The sequence below is a fragment of the Dermacentor silvarum genome, chromosome 9 (assembly GCF_013339745.2).
Source record: "Dermacentor silvarum isolate Dsil-2018 chromosome 9, BIME_Dsil_1.4, whole genome shotgun sequence".
Classification (NCBI taxonomy): Eukaryota; Metazoa; Arthropoda; class Arachnida; order Ixodida; family Ixodidae; genus Dermacentor; species Dermacentor silvarum.
Window position 1 is genome coordinate 71,400,605 of NC_051162.1, and position 24,629 is coordinate 71,425,233.

General features: G+C 46.5%; 1 long non-coding RNA gene across 1 annotated transcript in view; it reads right to left on the minus strand.

Moving 5' to 3' along the window:
* Window positions 1-268: 268 nt before the first annotated feature.
* Window positions 269-24,629, minus strand: part of LOC125940096 (uncharacterized) — a 29,971-nt gene continuing 5,610 nt past the window's right edge. The window contains exons 2-4 of the long non-coding RNA XR_007463336.1: window positions 12,899-12,948; window positions 8,393-8,501; window positions 269-402 (exon numbers count right to left, since the gene is read on the minus strand). This is a non-coding gene — a long non-coding RNA (uncharacterized LOC125940096). The remainder of the gene's footprint in view (window positions 403-8,392; window positions 8,502-12,898; window positions 12,949-24,629) is intronic.

A 24,629-nucleotide genomic window follows, 5' to 3' on the forward strand; every position in this document is an offset into this window, starting at 1 on the left:
TTACCCAGCCAATCCAATTCCCAAATCCTGACGTTATTTGCTTCTTCCTGGAAGCCACGAAAACCTCCATAGAATTTCTTTCAAGTGTATCTATAGCTGCAATACCAGCGCGGCTGTAATACGTGTAATGTGAAAGGCGACTGCGCCATCATTTTCCCCACTGGTGCTTGTTGTAGCACAGATGAGTAACGCCATCATACTCGCACGAGTACGTCTGTCTACTTTTGCATCGCAAAAACATGAATCGCGAAATTGGAAAACTTACCCCAAAAATTAATAATAGCAGCCTTGGTACAGTCAGAGAAGAAAGGCCTCGTGTATGATGCCATCTCAGTGGCCATTATGTAATAATCTTCTTGGCAGGCCTTTGATGTTTTTACACCATCATGATATGATCCGAGCCTAAAAAAAATGTTTGGCGATGCATTGGCGAGTCTGCTCAAGATAGAACACGCTTAGTGTCGCGCACCAACTCTCAACTCCCGATGCCGAGAGGAATGGCGCCAGTATATCTAGTAATTTCATAAAGCTGGAGGTATTCTGCCCTCAGAAAAGCCCGAAAACAGTACATTAGTGATGCGGCAGCTTCTGCGTCATGTGCTGCTAAAGACCACCTTCTTAAAGGTTTCACGGATCAGAGCAAGCAACATTATGCCGCTCAAATTATCTGGTTAGTTTCCATGAACAAACATGATTCTAGATCAAACTAACTTCCTTCAATTTTTCTTAATAGAATAATTAGGTATCTTCAGTATGGATGGTTTTAGTGTTGTGCACTATTACGAGCTGTAAGAGGACTATTTTTCTAATATCACGGTCGAAAAAAATTACCATAAAAATGTCATCAATTGATTAGTTTGACCGAAGAACGGCTTCGAGTGTTGTAGAGTGCAGTGTTTAGGACTGTTCGGCACTTTCGGTAGTGTGCAGTGATGTGGCAGAAAGACAGAGTCGTTTGGGAGTATTTATCAAAATCTAAAAGAACCTTAACAGTATATATACAGAGAGTTATTAGCTGCGTAGCGGCAGTCAGTACGTCCACACACAGCACACTAGGATAAACGGGCTGCAACAGTCCCGTGTTGCGAGGCTCACAGTTGTGTCGTCACAGCACTATGGGTTCGCCCGTGCTCGAGCCGGCTGCGACGAAGACACGTTCAGGCCCCGTCCAGCCTGGTTCTCTGGCTCGGCACGCTCAGGAGCAGCAGCGGCAGCAGCCAGGGAACGCATTCTCCAGCAGCACGGCCTCGGTGTCCTGCTCGAACGCGCCTCTCGCGACCGACGTGCTACAGTCGCACGTCCCGCACGGCCTCGGTGTCCAGCTCGTACGCCGCTCGCAATCCACGTGCGGCGGTCACACGTGAGGACCGCGTCTAGCCCAGCAAAATCTGTGCCAGATGAACGCTGCTCGGCACAGCTAGGGTGCGGCAGCTCAGAGACCGGCGGCCCTCGGGTCAGCCAGTGTCTCGAGCACTGGCAGCAGGAGCCCTGGTTACTCGGACGCCCTCGTCCCCGCTCGGTTCCACGATCGTCCACACCTTGCCACAGAAGTCTCGCCTGGCAGGACCTCTCGCTTCGTTCACCCCAGGAGCTCGGAACTACTGTCCGCCTGGTTCGAACACTGCGAGATCGCGCCTCGTGCCGCCGTGCTCGTGCATGCGTTCACTTCTTCACGGAGCTTGGGTGGCCGCTCACATTGGCACACATTGATAACGTCGGCCACGGTACGCAGATCCTTCGCTAACAACATTTGAAAGGCGTTCTCATCAATGCCTTTCATAATGTGTTTTATCTTGTCCTGCTCTGCCATTGACGAATTCACCCGCTTACACAGGTCAATGACATATTCGATGTAGCTTGTGAACGTTTCACCGCGGTGTTGTGCGCGCCCACGTATGCGTTGTTCAGCGCGAAGCTTGCGCACAGCGGGGTGCGCGAACACTTCTGCAAAACTGGTCTTGAATGCACTCCATGTGGTGAAATCGTCTGCGTGGTTTCGGAGCCAGAGGTTCGCGATACCGGTTAAGTAAAACAAGACGTTGTGCAACTTGGTGGCGTCATCCCACTTATTGTGCCGCTTCACCCGCTCGTACGATCCTCCACGTCATGATCATCGGTGCCGCTAAAGATAGCAGGATCACGCTGGCACAACACACCGGAAACGATGACCACTGGAGGCTGAGGTGTATCTTCGTGGGCCGTGACGTCAGGCATGGTCGCAGTAGAGAGTACCGTCCGGCTTCGGATTTCCAGTTTTCGAGGTTACCCAATACTTCCACCAATGTTTATTCCTCCTCCTCCACCAAGTGAAAGGGGGATTTATTGAAGCTCGTTCGAGGGATGTCAAGTCGCTTTCTATGCACAGTCCTAGCTCTTCGCATCAGCAGCTCGAGCTAGGGCCTCACGCCGATGCGATGGCAGTGCCCACAGCGCTACTGGCGTATTTCCCACTACAAAATAAATAAATAAATAAATAAATAAATAAATAAATAAATAAATAAATAAATAAATAAATAAATAAATAAAAGGTTTCTACTAGTGTTATATGTTGTCTGCTTTACGGGTATCGTCAATGAAAAAAGTGGCACATTTTGCTCGTTTATGCAGATTGACCCCATTTAGCATATTTAAGAACCCGTTACAGCACTTTGTGAACTACATCGATGAGGTTAAAAGCCTAGAAGAAGGTGATATGATATCCAGGCCATGCATTGCATAGGACAGATAACCGGTGGACTATTAGAGTTACAGAAGGGTTGCCAAGGGAAGGGAACTGAAGCAATGTGAAGGACGGCGGAAAATTGCGTGAGGTGATGAAACTAAGAATCAGCTAGTGCAAGAGAGACGTAATTCGAGATAGCGGTGAGAGGCTTTCGTGGTGCAGTGGACATAAAAATAGGCTTATGAATCAAAAATATGTAGACAGTATGCTGAGCGGCGAAAATTAATTGTATGCAATTTTGCAAAGATTTTTGGACACCTCTATCTGCGCTTAGACGATAATACAACTTATCTGTCAGAATTTTTTTGCAAATTGACCGCAGAGCGCGTGATATATATATATATATATATATATATATATATACACTGATAGCAAAATGAGAAGCACAAATTCGCGGTTATCTTAGGTTTATTTACCCAACACTTTCGGTCGGTGGGCCGGCTTTCTGAAAAAGGTCTGGCCACCGACCGAAACTGTTGGGTAAATAAACCTAAGGTAACCGCAGAGTTGTGCTTCTCATTTGTCTAAATACGCTGGGCCCATTGCAAAATCCGGTTACTACTCCCTCTCTCTCTGCCTCTGTATATATATATATATATATATAAGAAGCCAACAAACAATGACAATAAGGACAGCATAGGGGAAATTACTTGTACTTACTAATTGAATTCAAGGAATGATAACTTAATGGCAATGAAAATGGATGAAAAAACAACTGTCCGCTGGTGGGGAACGATCCCACGTCTTTGCATTACGCATGCGATGCTCTTACCATTGAGCTACCATGGAGCCGTTTTGCCATCCACTTTCTAGGGTATTTATGTTTTACAGCTAGAACTAACCCTGGGAGTGCTGGCCAGCGCCACCACTCACAAACCTAGGCGGCGGATGTGGAACATCCTTTCTGCCGCAGGCGTCACGTACGAGCGGTGGCGCCCATGGGACCATGGCCTTATGGCCGCAACGGTACACCGCCATAGAGTGTACGGCAAAGGTTGGCACGTTCTTCATATAAACACGTCACCAACGCCGGGCGCGTTCGGTGCGAACGCGGGCAAAACGCCGCCGCTGTCGGCAACAGTTGTGCGCGCTGTTTGTGTGACCGCACACAACCGCTGTCAATACGTGACGGAACGGCTAAATGCTTTTGTCGGCACTGTTACGGGAGAGGCGGGCGAGAGCCCAGAGAGAGTCGGCGACACAGGCAGGAGGAGGCCGGCAGGGCTGCGCGCATGCGCCGCAGTAGGAGAGCGGGTCCGCACAAGGACAGTTTACGGTGCCTCGATGCCCTCATCGCCCACCGCTCCCCTTCAACTGGGAAGTCGCGTTTGCTTTCCGCCGTGTCCTCGCTCCCCGTGAAAGCACACGTCCCTCGCCCTCGTGCGCTTTCACTCCCATATACAGCCGATGCCAATGAGAGTTTTTATTTTTATTGCCGGACGCGACCATCGAAAAATGAGGCCTTACCAGCTTCACTGTAAAATCAGCAGTGGCATTGGGGCCCCGACCGGGAATCAGTCTTCCAGAGCATTAAGGCTGCCCTGACGACTCCACGGACACTCGCACACTGTCAAGAGAACGCCCCCAGCATCATCCGCCCTGACTTCAGTAGCCTTGGCCTTGGAGCGGTACTTCTAAACTCCTACTCCGAAGGGAACGAGAAGCCCGTTGCCTGTGCCAGTCGCCACCTCAGGGAACCAGACCGTCGGTACCACGCATCAGAACTTGTGTGCCTCGCGGTAGTATGGGCCATTCAGAAGTTTCGGGCTTATGTCTACGGAAAGCATTTCACTGCTGTTACTGACAACGTTCCACTGCGCTGGCTCCAAAAAAAAAAAAAAACAACATAAATGCCAAACTTGCCCGGTGGGCACTCAAACTTGAGGATTGCAGCTTCACGGTCGTTCATCGCAGTGGTTCTTGTCACCAAGACGCCGACTACATTAAACGCAACCCTGTTGTTACTAACTACTCTGTCCCGGCATTTGCAGTGATCTCCGAGCCACACAAGCAACAGATACCGAAATCTGCGACATCGTCCGGCGCCGCTCTCGTGATACCAGTACAATTAAACGTCTCCTCGATAGACTTTCATTGGCTTATGGAGTCGGATATGGCATCGTTTATCATCGACATACACAGAGTGAGTCGTACCTACCTGTGGTGCCTGTGGCCATACGACCATCCATACTTTTCATCGTGTCACGACGCCCCCTCTGTTGGCCACCTGGGTCAGCAAGTGGTCAACAGAGGGGGCCTCATATTCCGTCATGGCACGCCGAAGTTGAAGATTTCCGACCGTGGCACAGCATTTGTGTCACGTGCCTTCAAAACATTCTTGTCTAAACGTGAAAAATGACACGCTGCAGCTTCCCCTTAACATCCACAAACATACGGTCAGGTCGAGCGCACCAACCGCAGCATACAATACATAATTTCTTCGTATACGTCTGCCCCGCACGACGACTGGGATGACTACGTCGCTGCAGCGGTTTTCGCTCTCAACACGTTCCAACAGCAAGTCGCTTGTGCCACGCCGATTCAGGTGCTCTAAGGGAGGGTGCCAAGGCTACCGCAAGAATACCTTCTTGGCTTCGACATGTCTGTGCAAGAACGCGCCGCAAGAGTGGACTCCATCGAGATCCTGCGCCAAGCCCGCCTCCGAGCTAGGCTAGCAGTACTGCACCACCAAGCGTAGTTCAATACGTCTTCTCAGCAAAGGCCAGCTCGCTCTTTCCAACCGGGCGATTTAGTCATGTGTTTACCGCGGTGCTGCGAAAATAATAATCCCGGTTTTCAGGTCCTTTCCGAGTTGTGCATGCTCTGGGTCCTGTGAGGTTTTGTTTAGCCGTGATTCGCGAACTTGATGGCAACCATCACAAACGCCCTTTTCCTGCTCATGCCAGCTAGGTGAAGCTTTACGCCCCTCGTGAAACCTTTACTGAACTCCTGTCTTACTCCTGCGCGAACTCCAGGATAGAGGGGGCGGTGAATGTAATGGTAACAAAGAACGTCGCAAGTCAAAGAAGAGAAAGAGAAGGGCAAGCAGAAGGATAGAGCAGCAGTGGGTCAGGGGAATAGTTGTTTTTTGGGACGGCAAAGATTTGGATGTGTCGTGTACCGCTTGGAACTCGTACCACGCAGAGGGCTCCCGTTGCAATATCTATATATATATATATATATATATATATATATATATACATATATATGCATTCATAAAAAGCAAACACTCCCAGGGTTACTTCTAGTTGTAGAACATAAACACGCCAGAAAGTGGATGGTTAAACGGCGCCGCGGTAGCTCAAAGGAAAGAGCATCGCAGGATAAATGCCAAGACGTGGGATCATTCCCTACCTGCGGCTATTTAGTTTTTCATCCATTTTAATTTCCCTTATTTATCAATCCTTTAATTAAATTAGCAAGTACACGTAATTTACCCTATGTTGTCCTTGGTGTCATTGTTTGTTGGCTCATTATGATATGATTAATAAAAATTGGGCCCATCGGTTCGCTTTCTTCTCGTTTATATATATATATATACAGGGTGTTTCAGCGAACGCTTTCAAAAATTCTTAAAGGTTGCCTCTGGCAGATAGCACAATTCTAGTTCATGAGCTGGTCTACTCGAATAGGCGGACGTAACTTGCCCAAGAAATTGAAATGCATGATCGAATAATTACCAAAAATTCACTAATTAAGTTTTTAACTGATTACCTGATGGCCCATATTGCAATTGACAAATTGTAGCCGTGGAGTTCTCAAGGCGGATCCACTTGGAACAAATTCTCGGGATGACACCAGTATCGAGATATTCATTCCCGAACTTTGCGGAGAAATGCATTGGCGTTCCAGTTAGTTTCTTAACAAAACGTTGCTTTATGCATTGAAGCACAAACTTAACTGGAACGTCAATGCATTTTTCCGCAAAGTTCGGGGATTAATATCTCGAAACTGGTGTCATCCTGAGAATTAATTTCAAGTGGATCCGCCTTGCGAACTCCATGGCCACAATTTGTAAATTGCAATATGGGCCATCAGGTAATTAGTTGAAAACTTAATTAGTGAATTTTTGTTAATTATTCGATTATGAATTTCAATTTCTTGTGCAAGTAATGTCCGCCTCTTCGAGTAGACCAGCTCATGAACTAGAATTGGGCTATCTGCCACAGGCAATCTTTCAGAATTTTTGAAAGTGTTCGCTGAAACACCCTGTATATTTGAGCCTATGGTGCCAAGGAGAAGCCACAGAAATGTATAGGTATAGCTATTTGCAGGTCATTTGACCTGTACAAATGATAAGGTAAAGGGAAAATAAGTTGGACGACAAAGTATGTAAAGCCAGCGGCAATTTTTCGTTTTTTTTTTCTACTTTCAGTTCAGGTGACGCCAAGGGTACATTCTTTAATAGCCATCCGCTCTCAATGTAAACTCCACCTCATCAAGCACAGCGAAATTAAGCGATCGTGTTTTCGGCATAGACAAGAAGGCTCCAACATCTATTTGGGAGTTAGCGATTAAGTGAGATACATTTCAAGAAAATAAACTAGCTCATTCATGCTTGTAGAGGAAGGTAGATGGAGAGAGTCTGACGGCCATTCATCATCCGTATCGAGTGGAAGCAAAAAATTGAGATCGCGCGCAACGGCCTTGGGAATACATGTCATAATATGTTTCAACCATGAGCAGGCGACAAAGCCTTCAGCACGAGGGAATAGTCCTGTCTTCTTTCCCTACTTCTCTCTTCTAATAAACACCAGTGTCAGTCTAACGACTGGTCTATGAGTTTCGTCGTTCGGAAAAGATATCGTTACTTTCAGCGGAATATAAAAACCCGTGCAGTTTTTTTACCGGAGTTAAGAAAACACTAGCTGTGCACTCCAGCAGCCGTTTGAAGGCGCTAATGTAAATATGGTTTGCTGTTATCATATTCTTGTGGGTCGACCCACATTGTATGTAATGGCTTGCGTAGGCAGATCGCTAAGGTTGTGTAATTAAACACAGCCATAAAACCCAAAGAGTGCCTCATAATCATATCGTCGGTTTGGCATGTGAAACCATGGAATGTAATTAAGAACCTAAACAGCGGTAGGGTACTACCGTGCGGACGCATTGGTGGCACGAGCGGTAAGACAAGCGCCACCCATAGTTATATTGCCACATATTTCGACAAATTCCTGCACCCAAAGCAAGTACACTAAGCGCCTTCTGGACTGCATCAGGGGTTGCTCGTTCATAACTTAAAGAAACAGTGAAAAGGCCATGCGTATAAAACGATAAAGTTGCCATCCACACCTCTTCTTTAACAAGACCTGCATTGTTACGTAGATGTAACATAAGATAGCTGTCACTTACGTGTAACATTGGTGTTCGTAACACACACCTACACTATTATGTTAGAGCATGATCTATGGTCATGTTATGGTGATGCTATGGTGATGTTATTATAGATAACGCATATAGTATAAGCGAAATTATGCAAGTGTTATCTGTGAACTTGGAGAATGCTAGTGCATCTCACAAAATATGTTGCGGGTGTAGAGGTGCAGTAAATGCAGATATTCTAAATGTGCTACCTCGTTATGCGCCCGCGTTGTTCTGGAAAGATATGCGATACTAAGGGGAAAGCAGAAAGCAACAACCAGATCAATGAGTTTTTCTTGTATAACTTACAAATGTCCAATTTCGTGGGCTGTGGTGAGATAGGTAGTACGTGGTCCTTTTACATCCGAAACAATCAGCAATTTGTGAACGCTGCAGGCTCCGGCCCTTATAGCGATCCCTATATGAGAGAATAAATGCGTATTATGGCTACCTATTCCCGTATAGGCTTATTTTTAGGAACTATGGAAATTGTGCACACATCATCACGTGTACCGGATATTTGTTTCAAGGTATGCGCTTCACACCGTTCTCAAATCTGGTAGGGAATGCAAAATATAGAAAGAATAAGAGCCAGACAGAGAGCGATAAGTAATAAATAAATTAATTAATAAAATACACTTTCTTGGAGAAGCAGGCTTCGAACCCGCGTACCAACGATCCGTAGGCGAGCGTCATAATGACTAGGCTATACACCTTTTTTTTCCTTACTGCCTTCATGCAATACAAACCAATACACATTTAAACGATAAAACATGTCAGCCACACTTTGGCCAACATTGTAATATTAAAATCACTTCAGCTTAATGAAATCATCGAGAACAGCCACCCACTCAGGAGGCTCACTCTGTGCACGGTATATTTCCCGAATATATGCGACACTCACAATGAAGTTAATTCTCGGCGGACGGGTCTCGACATCCGTATGTCACATTGCCATTCGCGTTTTTCCACAGACTGCGGAGGCCAAGGAGCATAAACATATTGTACGGAATTCCCCTATCGTTATCTGTTGGCAAAAACTGAATACCTAGAGGTGTAATAGGTAGTTCGTTTTTAAGTGCCCGTTGTTAGACATCTCAATGAAAAATTGGATCCCAGCGACCGATGAACACATGCTCGATGGTCTCCGGTATTCGCAAAGTAAGCAGTCTATTGTCCGTGGAATGTAAATCCCTTTTTCATCTAACCATGTTTTTACAGGTAGCGTCTTTGTGTGTAGCTTAAAGAAATACGTTTTTAGAGCAGGTCTAATTGTCATTTTTTTAATCCGTTTCAATACACCATCTCCTCGACTTCCCCAGTTTAGACCTGTACAATGGTTTTGGCAACATTGTGTCCACTAAATCTCTATACAATGTTTTTCTTGTCACAGAGCACAGATATTCCATGGAGAACCGAGCACGCAACATACGAAGTGATTCAACCACTTCGCCCAAATATCCAGTAACACTTCCTCCCGCCACATCACTGGTAGTTACAATGTATTACGGCAATGCTTTCCCCAATCGCACTTGAATGAATGTGCGCAGAAAATAATTTCTCTGATCGCGCAAGAAAAGAATCATCATCATCATCATCATCAGCCTATATTTTATGTCCACTGCAGGACGAAGGCCTCTCCCTGCGATCTCCAATTACCCCTGTCTTGCGCTAGCGTACTCCAACTTGCGCCTGCAAATTTCCTAACTTCATCATCCCAACTGGTTTTCTGCCGAACTCGACTGCGCTTCCCTCCTCTTGGTATCCATTCCGTAACCCTAATGGTCCACCGGTTATCCATCCTACGCATTACATGGCCTGCCCAGCTCCAAATCTTCCGCTTAATGTCAACTAGAATATCGGCTATCCCCGTTTGTTCTCTGATCCACACCGCTCTCTTCCTGTCTCTTAACGTTAGTCCTAAGATTTTTCGTTCCATCGCTCTTTGTGCGGTCCTTAACTTGTTCTCGAGCTTCTTTGTTAACCTCCAAGTTTCTGCCCCATATGTTAGCACCGGTAGAATGCAATGATTGTACACTTTTCTTATCAACGACAATAGTAAGCTCCCAGTCAGGATTTGGTAATGCCTGCCGTATGCACTCCAACCCAATTTTATTCTTCTGTAAATTTCTTTCTCGTGATCAGGGTCCCCTGTGAGTAATTGACCTAGATAAACGTACTACTTTACAGACTCTAGAGGCTGATTGGCGATCCTGAATTCTTGTTCCCTTGCCAGGCTATTGAACAATATCTTTGTCATCTGCATATTCATCTTCAACCCAATTCTTACACTTTCTCGATTAATGCCCTCAATCATTTGCTGTAATTCGTCTCCATTGTTGCTGAATAGGACAATGTCATCTGCAAACCGAAGGTTGCTGAGATATTCGCCGTTGATCCTCACTCCTAAGCCTTCCCAGTCTAAGAGCTTGAATACTTCTAAGCATGCAGTGAATAGCATTGGAAAGATTGTGTCTCCTTGCCTGACCCCTTTCTTGATAGGTAACTCTACTTTTCTTGTGGAGAACCAAGGTAGCTGTGGAATCTTTGTAGATGTTTGCTAAGATATTCACGTATGCCTCCTGTACGCGAATACGCGACACAGAAAAGAATACGCGACACAATTTGTCTGATAAATAAATGTGACCGACCTAACCCACCACTGCGGACTCAAGGAAACAAATTGGTTCTGCTTACCCTTTCCAAACTAGAAGCCCATATGAATACGGCAAAAAACACGGTGCATTTTTTGCACATTTCAACGACACATAGACATGACTTGCAAAGTTTACCACAGACTCGCTACTAAGACAAGGTTGCATACAGTACCTGACAAGATTTGTAATGACTGTTTGAAGTGTCTTTGCCAACACCTTCATGAATATCTTGCAGTAGGTATTTGTAAGGCTAATTGTCCTGTATGCCCCAACCGATAAAAGCGCCTTGTGGTCATCTGTTTAGGTATCAAAACCATGTGTGCACTTCTGAAAGAAGGTGGCACTTGTTTCTTTTCATATGCCTCATTGTACACATGCTCCAACACTTGAGCAAGCTCAGGTGCAAATGCCTTATAAAACACCGCTATTAAGTAATCGGGACACGACGACTTGCCTGTAGGAAGTTCTTCGATCGGGCGTTCTATTTCTCGCACGGTTATCGTTTCCTCGAGACTAGCTTTTACCTCGTTATCTACACACGGCATGAAATTCAAGAAACTTGCTTCGTACTCAGCTCCCACGTGAATTGGGACACCAAACAATTTGCTGTAATGTTCTGTAAAGGCTTGTTCTATCATATTCATGTCGGAAGTAACACCATCCCGACCATTACTCTGTCTTATCTCATTTTTTTCGCGTACCTCTTTTCAAATGCTGGTAGAAGTCATAGTCATGAGCGTGACTCAGCAAAAATGACATGACTCGGCGAAAAAACATTAACACTCAGAAACCACTGAAATGGGTTCGGACGTGGGGACTAAGTGAAGGGAACTCTAAGGGATGCTGGTAGAAATCATCGTCATGAGCATGACTATGACTCCGAAACCCGAGGCGAAGGCCCTGACCGCCACGCGGGAGTCTATGTTAATAATCGATCGCTTGGGATCAAGTATCGCGAGTGCGATGGCAACCTGCTCAGCCACACCGACCATGTTAGTCGTTACCGAAGCCGCGGAGAGAAGTTCACCCTTGTCATTAACCGCAGAGACTGAATTTATCCGCATTACTGGGCGGCATCTACAAAGGATCCAATACCTGAAGTGTTCTTTAAAAACGCTTTAGCTCGCGCTACTCTCAATTTTTGTTCACTAACACCTTGCGCCACACGGAAGGCATGCGCGGTCGGGTGTCGGGGTGGTTGGAATGACTTTCACCGCCACGAACGCCGACATCCACGCCAACACCAGATTTTCTGCGACACGGAGCCGTTAATAAATCATCTCACAGCGGATGCATTCGTGTTCAGATGACTAAAACAAAAAAAAAAAAATCTGAGGACATTTAAACACTTCGTATGAGTTGTGAATGCGGAATCACTGCTATCTATTTGAAAACCGCTGAGAGGTCATTTTAGTTTTGCGATGCGAGTAATGTACTATAGCGGTACGTACTGCCCGAGCCAGAAAGCAGCAGCAGCCTCCGGCGCCAACGCCGCATGCCACCAACGTATTGCGCGACGAGAGACTGAGCAAGCAGCAGCGGACACCAAGGCCGGTAGGCGCGCGCAGTAGCTAAGCCCAGTGGGAGTGAGAAAAAGAGATACGGACCACGAGCCTGTTTTCGAGAGCGAGGGTGATATGGCTTCGCGGCGATGCGCTCTACCCTCAGGCAACACCTGGCGCGATAAAGCTTAATTATTAAGCAGGTGTCCGCTGTACCTGATCTGCTCCGTCGAGGCGCGCTGGTGCCGTGGAGTCGTAGCCAAAGGGAACTCCGTCGAGCCGCGCTCGAGACGTAGCGTCGCAGCCAATGGTAATTGGGGTTTAGGTGCCATTCCGCTGCTAGAGATGACAGACGCCGGCTTTTTTGCTCAATGGGCCATGTGAAGCTTTTGCATAAATATTCTGACGTGGTTATGCGACAAACGTCGCCCTCAGAGGTTGAGAAAAAAAATTTTCAACCCTTCCACGAACAGCCAGACTTGTATCTTTCTTTGAGCACGAAATGTGAAAATGAAATTACCCGTGATAATTTTCAGGCAAAAAAATTAATGCATTCCTCGTTGAGGTATAGTAGCGTTAAACGCTGGAATTGGCGCAAAGACAAACAACTCAAGAATGAGCACGTGAATAGTTCTACAAGTGAAAGCAAGACATACCATTTATTGAAATCGCCTTTCTATTCTCGTCTTCGAGAACCATTTCTCGTCTGCAATGTAAAAGTGATCGAAGCGTAAAAGAAACTAAATAGAAGAATTATGTAAAACAAGGACTGAGAGTAATTGCGAGGGTCCACACAATTGTGCTTGTGAAAATTGTTACATAAAATTTTGAAATATAAATTTCAATTATAAATAATTAGAAATTAAATATTTGGACATATAAATTATACACGAGTTAGCCATATGATCTACACATTGCTTATTAATGATTGGGCCGGAATAAGGCAAAACATATATATTTTACTGTTTAGAAGTGTAACTGATAAAACTTATGTGTACAGTAGACTTCTGCTCCATTTAGTTATCTTTATCATTTCTCAACTAATTAAAGCAGTACTCAGCTCGGTGCCTGTGAGTACTAATAATAAATAATAAATAAATATATATATATATATATCTATAAAGCACTCAAATAATACCATGATTTACACAATATTCCTTGGTACATTACAATTAGCACATGTCCAACGTCCTCAAAAATTGGCAGCGCATTCATTCCTTCAAGATTATTATTGTAGGTAATTCAATTACCATTTCTTCTTACGATGGGAATGTTATTAGTTACGTTAGGTGTTGAGGATCCTTATGATAGAAGAACTAATGAAACAGAGTGGATGATATATTATATTCAACTACACAGTCCTCGTTTTTACTTGATCGAGATGGTTGCTTGACTTACATTCTATATACGTCTTTTGACACACAAAAGGCGGTGTCTAAACCCGACGCCTATGACGTGATTCCGGCCAGCGAAATAGATTTTGCTGTATTTGGACACACACACACAAATATAAGCACTTCTCTGCGGCGCTCAGGGCCTCCACAGTTAGGCCTGACCAAGTAGGTCTCGCGTCCGCCGGCCTCGCAGTGCGAGGCCCCATACCACATTTTAGCGACGAGGTAAACCATTCTGCCACAACTCGCTCTCACCTCCTGGCACTGCTCTATTTCTGCTTACTTCTGCTGCCAGCATGAACTCGGCGGAGCCTGCGTGTACTTCTCCTTTGTCTACCGCTTCAACCATGGCATTCGCTTCCCCGCCGCCGCCTTTTCTGCCTATTCCGTGTACACCTGCCATACATTGGCTCACGTGGAAACGTTCGTTCCACACTTTTCGGCCTGCGGTCGGAAGCGATACGCTACCGGAGGAGAGGAAGAAAGCTGTATTGCTGTTGAGTTAGGGTTTTGAGGGTCAGTGTCTCTGTTACGACTTCACGTCACAAGTGTACCCCGCTAAGTTACAGTTCCAAGACATCATCCGCTTGTTGGACAAGAGCTACGAAGACAGCACAAACAGCCTCTCCCATAGCATTATCTTGAGAGACCGACGACAGTACCCAGGAGAGTCTTTCGAAGAATTCGTTACTTCGCTTCACGCTTTGCTCCAGCATGCGCGGTCGGCGCTTTGCACGAGGAGTCCCTCCGCGACCAAATTCTGCAAGGGGTCGCCTCAATAAGAATCCGTGAGAGACTTCTCTATGAGGGACCATCGTTGACGCTCAAGAAAGTGGAAGAAATTGGGCGAAGCGTTAAGCAAATTCAGGAGGAAATACAAGTTTTCACCGAGTCTACAAAACAGCGCGTTTCTTCTCCGCGGCAAGATGGCGTCACCAGCCGTCGCCTTCTTCGCCCGGGTGCTCAAGATGGCGGTCCTCGCCAAGCTTGTTCCTCAGCCATACCAGTCCAAGATGGCGCCAGTCGAAATGGCGGAAAGTCGCGACCTGGAGAAGCCGACAATCATGGCGCGTGGCAAGAATTTTTCAAGTACTTTCAAGACGCCACTGTTCATTTCACCGGTGTGGATCAACTCAGCACATAGCATCCGATCCAGGCTGTCTGGCTAAGCACGTTACCTGCCGCGCGTGCAAAAAAGTGGAACATTATGCAACAGTTCTGCCGTTCACGGAACCGAGCACATCGCGCGTTTCCAGCAAGAGCTCAGCTCATTTCTTCTTCAGCTGAAACAGATTTGGCAAGTAAAATTTCTTCAATGCGGACAATACAAGCACCAAATATCAGTCCGGAAATAATCTTCGCCGAAGTTCTCATTGGGAATACTTCAGTCAAGCTTCTTCTGGATACCGGAGCTACCATCTCGCTGATGGACCGCGCTACGTACGAGGAACATTTCAAGGTCTTGCCATTATCTCCTGCAAGTCTCCGACTCAAGAACAATTCCCACCAAGAAATTTTGCAATCAGGATATTTTTCTGTGATTGTCAAATACTCAAACAATTCTACAGTCACGACACTTCACGTCATCGACTAAGGCACTTCTCTTTTGGGCCTAGACGCAATAGAATCACTAGGCATGGACATTCATGAATCTTCCCTTTCTTGTCAACAAGTAATCGAAACGCCGTCTATTCCTGAAGTCAAGTCTTCATCTCTACAGCAAAACGCTCCAGCGGAATTCACTCATCTGTTCTCTGGTCAACTAGGACTTGTAAAGGGCCATGACGTTTGTCTCCGACCTTGTTTGTGTTCATCCAGTTTCAGCGAAACTACGTCCGCTACCTTTGGTTCTCCGTGAGCTAGTCTCCGCCGAACTGCATCGTCTCGAATCAGCTGATATCATCGAACAAGTGTCAGCATCATAGTGGATCTCTCCACTCGTCGTGGTTCGGGAAAAGGACAATACTCTTCGACTGTGCGTCGATATTCGAGAACCCAACAAGGCGATCATCGTCAAGGCCTTTCGTTTTCCCAGGACTGATGAACTTTTGCATTGACTGGCTGATGCTACTGTGTTGATCAAGTTGGACTTACAGTCCGCATGTCATCAGGTTCTATTATATGAAAAAAGCCGTGAGCTTACCCCATATATTTCTCATGAAGGTCTGTTTCGCTTTAAGCGAATGTGTTTTGGTCTGGCATGTGCGCCACCCGCTTTTAAGCAGATCATGTCATCTGTGTTAAAAGACTGTCCGGGTGCATTATGTCACCTTGATGATGTGCTTGTTATGGGTCATGCGCAACAAGACTATGACAGAAACTTGCCAAATGTCCTTTCTAGAATAAGCAATGCAGGCATGCAGTTGAATCATAAGTGTGTATTAAGTGTTCCTGGATTAACTTTCCTTGGCTATAAAATTTCCGCACATGGCGTTTTGCCACTGTAAATTAAATCAAGGCGCTTGTAGAGGCTCCAGAGCCAATTGAGAAGAAGGCTTTGCACTCATTTCTCGTCCTTACGGGAAAATATAGCAAAACTTATTCCGCAGTATGCTGACATCATAGAGCCTCTAAGGAGACTTCTAAGGCAAGGAAAAGCTTTTGTCTGGGACCAACATACTGAATATAGCTTTCAGTCTATCAAGGAAGTACTTGCTTCGCGTCCAGTACTGTGCATGTTGGAATCACATTTACACATTGTTGTTACAGTTGATGTTTCTGACGTTGGTTTGGGAGCCGTCCTTCAGCAGAAATGCAGAAATCAGCTATTTACAGTGACTTTCACATCTCGTACATTAACTTCAGCAGAACGACGGCACTCCGTAGGCGAACGTGAAGCATTAACTTGCCTCCTTGCTTGTGAACATTGGTATGTTTACTTATGGGGTAGACAGTTCACTTTACGTACTGTTCACCAAGCTCTAGTTCCACCAATGTCCTCAAAAGGGCTCGGGACAAAGTCCACTAAGAATTTCACGCTGTAATGCAAGGTTACTTTACTACAATTTCAACATTGAGAATTGGCAAGGGTGATAAAAATATCGTAGCTGATGCGTTGTCGCGTGTTCCTGTTCCTCCTGAAACTTAACCAGTGCTTGATGAGGAAATAGTATCTTTGGTTTCAGTATGGCTTACAAAGGAAGAATTGCAGACAGCTACGCAGAATGATTCTGTTTGCAAGCTTTGAAAGAGAAAATAGTACATAGTTGGAAAAATGCTTCCGATATTTCTCCACATTTACAGTGTCACAGCTGTCCCCGATTTGTCGTCGGCGCGAAGTCAATCGACGGGGTAGACAAGCCGGTTGGCTGTTCCGTATTCAAGCGAACACCGTGAAAAGATTCAGAGTCGGGAGTAAACAAAAAAAAACAAGATATTTATCGACTGATAAATATACAAAAGTTAATAAAATAAAATAATAAGAAAAGCACAAGACCAACTAACACACCTGAACTTAATATCACACAATGATGAAGACCAATAAATACGAGCAATTAACAGAACATATACATATGAAACAGGGCGCGGATCAAATATACAAGAATTACGCCTAACAGTATTTCACTAAAACAAAGTTCAAAAGAAATCAAAGTTCAAAAGAAAACAAATGGTGTAATACGCATGGCCGGGCAGCAGCAGCAAGTCCATAAACTGTAAAGTCGTTGCACAAAGCTTTCCCGAAGAATGCTGGTGGTCCAATTTTGTTGAGGTGGATGCGAATTGCTGTGCTGGGTTTCCCGGGAGTCTATATTTGACGTCTTCTCTCAAGCAGGTGGAGTTAACTTGAGGCGAACTACCACGAGCTTCGTTGCAGACGCTGGTTTGACGTCTCGTACGTCAACAAGTTCCTCGGAGTTCCGACGTCGCCAGGCGGCTCAGGTGATACTGGACGGCAATAGCCCCCCGACGGCTTCTCAGCAGCGCATAGGTTCAGCTTCTTGACTAATCAGCAGGGCCCAAAACCTGCGCTTAAATAGCCTCTCCTTTCCCTAGTTCCTTATGTAGGGAAACTGCCGGTATGTAGAGTTCTCCTAATTCACTGCTTCTAGCTCCCAACAGCCTTGGCCGCGCCCTTTTCACCATGGTCGAAAAACTGCAGATTCTCCTCTCTCCCAAGGTCAAGGGCCAAGGTCGAACCCGGCATACCACGCAGACGTACACGCACACTTCTGGGTCCGTAATCGGCGTGTCGCGTCTCGAATGGAGATGGCACCCCGTGAGGCCACGACGCTTTTTACGCCCGTAATTCGGCGCGTCGATAATCGAAATTACACGCCGCATAGTGAAGATCCCACGTTTTTGACGCCCGTAATTCGGTGTGTCGCTAATCAGCGTCAAAACCACTTTTAAAAATATGTCGCTCCGTGACAGTCGCAAATCGAAATTATACGCCGCATAGTGAGTGCACCACGTTGTTGGCGGCCGTTAATTGGCGTCAAAAACCCCTCGAACTCTCGAAAATATGCCGCTCCGTGACATACAGGCATACGCATCCTTACAGTCTGAATTATCCTAAATATATAATCATCTACTCCGAGGAGATCACATTATTCCTCCAGCTTCGTTGCGTCATGAACTGCTGTACATCGGTCATGAAGGTCATCTTGTGATTATTAAAACAAACTAACAATTTCAGGCATCTACTCGTGGCCTCACATGGATAAATAAGTTGGCGAACTTGTGAGGAACTGCTCTGTTTGTCAACAAGCAGATAAACATGCCAAACCTTATTTCGCTCTACTTAAACCGGTGGAATGGCCTCTGAGACCAAGGAAAAAATTTGCCATAGATAGAATCGGTCCTGTAGATCGTGCTCCACAGTATGCACATTTTGATTTAGTCATAGTTGATAATTATTCGAAGTGGCCTGAAGTTGCTTTCATGTGTTCAGTCAAGTCTGGGGCTATCATGCATGCCCTTATTACAATTTTCAGTCGTGAAGGTTTTCCTAGCGCAACAGTGTCCGACAGTGGACGAGAGTTTGTTTCCAATGAGTTTGAGAATATCTCGAATGAGTTCTTGAACTTTCAAAAGGACAGAGGCATTAAGCATTTCCGGTCTTCTCTTTACTCCCTCAGGCAAACGCCCAGGTAGAGAGATTCAACCGCGTCCTCAAAGAGTTCATACAGGTTGCGTTATTGGATCACTATGACCTTAGTCTTGCAGTCTTAAAATACCTGGCGATTTACAGGTTAACGCAACACATCACTACCGGTGTACCTCTGGCTATGCTGCTCTACAGTCGTCAACCGAGGACTCGACTGGATGTTGATAACATGCCTCCTATTCATCCAGAATTGGCTTGTCCAAAGTTACACCAGGAAGTTCAGAAATGTGTGCTAAAAAAGCAGGAAAATGTCAGAACTTACATAAACCGTCGTCGTGGAACAAGAATACCCAAGTTTCAACCAGGAGATCTTGTACGAGTATGAAACTCGTGCAAGTCTGGTCCTAAATATTCCCGTTATTTCAAGATACATAGTAAAGTAGGTCGATACACATTCCAGATTGAAAATTGCATGCATTGAAAATCTTCCACACTGGTGAAATATCATGCTCATCCACGTTCTTTTGTAAACATAAGTGAAGGGAGTAATTCCAGTGATTATACTCATCTCTTGATGATAGTTTCCCACCTTTTCTTCCAGTTCCTACTGCTACAGGTTTTCCTCCCGTTGCACAACCGTTACTTTGTTCCGCCCCGCAGAAGAATCCGTCAAGCTTCCCCTTCACTTTTCGTCTCAGCCTGACGCTCCTGAAGAGTCTCAGGACAACAGTGCACAAACTTCCAGCTCATCATCGAAAAATTATTCTTCTACTCCTGCTTCTCAACTAGAGTTAGTCTTCCGTAGGTCTACTCGACCTAAACAACTTCCAGCATGTCTTAAGGACTATGTCCCCGAATAGTACTACTGTCTTAGTTTATGGAAAAAAAGTAACATGTCTTACAGAATTCACGCATTACTGGTGAGATCGTTCAGGTTGCTATAATTAGCATGTCTTCACCGCAGAACATTGTCTTCAGGTTTGTTTCGTGGATCTCGTTGTCGAAAGCTATCAGCTCCCACTGTAATTTCAGAATGCTGTTGAACTTAATATTCTTTTTTGTTGCTGTCCTCAGAGCGTAAGAAACTTCGTTTGATGCGAGTTTCTCTTCATACGTCTACAGAGGTTCGTCCTCCCATCTGAATTCGGCATCTTATGCCAAAAAATACAAATGTCTGGTATATTACTTTTTAGGCTAGGTACTTTACCTTCAAGTAAGGGCTTTACACGGACTCGCGTAGTCGAGAATCCGTTATGTCTGCTTAACCATGCGCTAAGCACAATTCCAAGTCAAAACGGTCGTGCCGTGGTATATCGTGCTTCAGGCTCAGAGCAAGTGAGCCACACATCTGTGTCTCCAAGCAGGTCACACGGATGTTAACATTTATTCCTCATTTATTGCAACCTTAGTGTACAAGGCTACCCAAGAATGGTTATTTCAAATATTTTTGCAGCGTGTACATTTTGCAGTGTTTACATTTTTTTAGTGTTTTCATGTATGGTTATGCATTAACTGTTACTTCTGTCATGTTCTTTCGAAAAAAAAAGAAAGGGAACCAACCTTGGTTACTGTTTAAAAACATTTCTTAAAATTAAGGTACCTACAGTTATCGATGACGTTTTCTACTGTATAATGCCTGCACTTAGTGTACATAGGTCCTAGTCCAATCCACCATACGGGGCCTAAACGTTAAATATCGTCACGAATGTATCCTGTACCTGCAAATGTATCTGCATTTCCACTGAATTTATTTCTAAATTGGCTTTTGCAATGCTACGCATTTAGATATTGTATAAAAACATAACTTTCCATTCTAATTCGGTAAATGTTTGTCTCTCCCGCCAATTATGCTTCCTTGGCGAGGGCAGATACTTTCACTATATTTTTAAAAGGGAGAGGTGATGTTGAATTCTGCTTTGTTTCGGTTTCGAATTGATCCTTACCACTGGCTCCCCGCCGTGCCTAATATTGTAATAACCGTTCGCGTTGCTCCTTTCTCGCTCTCCGAATAAACTCAGTCGTTGTCTGGTCCCCAAAGAAAGAAGTCGTCTCTTTTCTCTGCGGCGCCCAGCGCCCCGGCCGTTAAGTCTCACCACGTAGGTCTCGCGTCCGGCCGCCTCGCCGTGCGAGGCCCGATACCAGAGCGTGCACCACCGTTGTCGGGCTCCAGGAGGGCTAAAGACGCTGCCGTTTCGCCTCAACATCGCGCTCCCGCAACTCGGGGTCCGGGGCTTTTCGTTGACGGTTCGCCTGGGCTTCGGACGCACTCACGCTAGAATCGGCACGCCGATGACGAGCCTTTTACCGACCGCGTTCATTCAGGATGGATTTCCTAGAAATTTCTTCAAAATAAATCTGTCCTTTACGTAACACAATGAATAACCCTTACCCACGTAAGCAATCGGTCATACCCCCCGTAAATGCGGCCTCCCCATTACGACGACAGAAGAGAAGTGAATTTCTTCGTTGGGATGATTAGCGGCAACGCAGCCAGCTGTGGAAGCAGACGACGACGACGAAAGCGTGAGTAGTGGCCCGAGCGCGGTCCGATCACGAGTGCGTGCAGACCACCTGGGCAGGTTTGAGAACAGCTGGTTTTTTAGCGTTACCTCGCCGGCGCAGGCTAGCGTATACAAGCTTCGCTTGAAACACACTTAATGAAACATTTGGAAATTAGAAACCTGAAACCGTGTGCGAAACACGAGACAGCTTAGCAGGTATTTTAGCTCAGGTATCAATGGCATTCCGACCGCGTCTGCATTAATATGAACGCATTTTATTCGTGACAGTGAATATGGTGCAGTGACATCGTCATGGCCCCAATGTTTGGGTAATAGTATGACCAGGGAGACATTTAAATCAAATTCAGCATCGGCGAGTTCACGCGAAATCTATTGTCACGTAGTAGTGACGATAAAGAAAACAGTCGTAAAATTGTGTATTACGAAACTGGTTGTTTATTGGGCGAACCTGTGCCCACAAAAGCAAGCTACACTCAAAGCACAACGCTAGCGGCGAACACAGTCGGCGATCGTCGAAAAACTGATCAGCGGCGAAACGCGCAGGCGTTTATACCTGAGTCATCGAAGGTTCCAGATTAATCCCTGATGCCCGCGAGTCTTCCAGAAAGTTCTAGACAATTCGCGTCGGCCATACAATCAGATAACATAAGCGTCGGTGAAAACAGGCAAGGGAAAGAAGCATCCATAACGTTCAAGAAACTTCCGATACAGGCGCGTCCTGCGCCGAGCGATAACGTTTGACATTTGTTAGCCGGTGGAAAGCAGCCACCGGTGAAAGATAAACATGTATGCGTGTCAATACCCTCCCCTTAAAGGGTATCGTCCCGATGCTAAAAACACGAAAGCGAAAACAAAACCACGCATACAGAAAGCGACAAAAATAACAAAGCAACAAAGAACCTAAGTTCATCAGCGGGTGTAGAAAGGCTTAAGACGCACTACGTGGATGACTTGAGGTCGTGCGCGGCGCCGCTGTGATTGCGAAATACCGTCTGTCACAACCTCATAGTCCAGTGTGCCAATACGTCGGATGATCTTATATGGTCTGAAATAGCGACGCAAGAGTTTCTCGCTAAGTCCTCGTCGGCGTATCGGAGTCCAGACCCAAACACGGTCTCCGGGCTGGTACTCGACGTAGCGTCGTCGAAGATTGTAGTGTCGGCTGTCGGTTCTCTGCTGGTTCTTGATGCGCAGGTGGGCGAGCTGTCGACCTTCTTCGGCACGCTGCAAATAGGTGGCAACGTCGAGATTTTCTTCGTCGGAGACATCCAGTAGCATGGCCTCAAGCGTCGTTGCCGGTTTCCTTCCGTAGACCAGGTTGAACGGCGCCATGTGCGTCGTTTCTTGCACGGCCGTGTTGTATGCGAAGGTCACGTACGGAAGGATGGCATCCCACGTCTTGTGTTCGACGTCGACGTACATTGCCAGCATGTCGGCGATGGTCTTATTTAGGTGCTCGGTGAGGCCATTCATCTGCGGGTGGTAGGCGGTGGTCCAGCGATGGCTTGTCTGGCTGCAGCGCAGGATGGCTTGAGTTAGTTCAGCCATGAAGGCCGTACCTCTGTCGGTGATGAGGACTTCTGGGGCACCGTGACGCAGAAGGATGTTCTCAACGAAGAATCGGGCTGCCTGGGCAGCACTGCCTTAGGGCAAGGCTTTTGTTTCGGCGTAGCGGGTGAGGTAGTCCGTAGCTACGACGATCCATTTATTCCCGGACGTCGACGTCAGAAAAGGCCCCAGTAAGTCCATCCCAATCTGCTGGAACGGTCGGCGGAGTGGCTCGATCGGCTGTAGAAGTCCGGCTGGCCTTTCGGCGGTGTTTTGCGTTGCTGACAGTCTCGGCATGTCCTTACGTAATGGGCGACGTCGGCAGAGAGGCGAGGCCAGTAGTATTTTTCTTGTATCCTCGCGAGCGTGCGGGAAAAACCGAGGTGTCCAGCCGTTGGGTCGTCATGGAGAGCTTGCAGAACCTCTGGACGCATTGCTGAGGGTACCACGAGGAGGTAGTTGGCTCAGAGAGGCGAGAAGTTCTTCTTTAGGAGAATGTCGTTTTGCAAGAAAAACGACACCAATCCTCGCCTGAACACCTTCGGCACAAAGACGGCCTTGCCTTCCAGGAGGTAGTCTACAAGGTTCCTTAGTTCCGGGTCGGCTCGCTGTTTTTCGGCGAATTCGTCGGCACTGATGGGTCCCAAGAAAGTGTCGTCATCCTGGTCGTCCTGTGGCGGCGGTTCGACGGGGGTGCGAGACAAGCAGTCGGCGTCAGAGTGCTTTCGCCCGTACTTGTAAACGACGATGATGTCGAATGCTTGAAGTCTCAGACTCAATCGTGCGAGGCGACCTGAAGGATCCTTGAAGTTAGCTAGCCAACACAAGGCGTGGTGGTCGCTCACAACTTTGAAGGGCCTGCCATAGAGGTAGGGGCGAAACATTATGTAGCCCAGATGATGGCGAGGCACTCCTTTTCTGTTGTGGAATAGTTTGCTTCCGCCTTCGATAGAGACCGGCTAGCGTAACTTACAACCCTTTCTAGTCCGTCAGTCCTTTGCACAAGCACGGCGCCGACTCCTACGCTGCTTGCGTCGCTGTGGACTTCGGTATCGGCGTTTTCGTCGGAATGCGCAAGTATTGGCGGCGATTGCAGGCGTCGCTTCAGTTCTTCAATTGCTTCGACTTGCGGCGTCTCCCACTTGAACTCGACGTCGGCCTTCGTGAGATACGTCAGTGACTCAGCGATCCGTGAATAATTCTTGACGAAGCGCCTGTAATAGGCGCACAGTCCAAGAAATCTACGCACTGCCTTCTTGTCGGCGGGCGGAGGAAAGTCAGTGATGGCCGCAGTTTTCTGAGGGTCGGGACGCACTCCAGACTTGTTGATGACGGGGCCCAAAAACAAGAGCTCCTCATATACGAAGCGGCACTTTTCTGGCTTCAACGTGAGTCCGGAGGTTTTGATTGCTTGAAGAACTGTTTCAAGGCACCGCAGGTGTTCTTGGAAGCTTGAGGCAAACACAACGACGTCGTCCAAATACACGAGGCAAGTCTGCCACTTCAAGCCTGCCAGTACTGTATCCATGACGCGTCGGAAAGTCGCAGGTGCCGAGCGAAGACCAAACGGCATGACCTTGAACTCGAACAGTCCGTCTGGTGTTATAAAGGCAGTCTTCTCCCGGTCCCTCTCGTCGACTTCAATGTGCCAGCAGCCGGTTTTGAGGTCCATCGACGAAAAATACTTTGCGTTGTAGATTCGATCCAAGGCGTCGTCAATCCGAGGGAGGGGGTATACGTCCTTCTTCGTGATCTTGTTGTGGCGACGATAATCGACGCAGAAACGTAGGGTTCCATCCTTTTTCTTCACTACCACTACGGGGGACGCCCACGGACTCTTGGACGGCTAGATGATGTCGTCGCATAGCATTTCGTT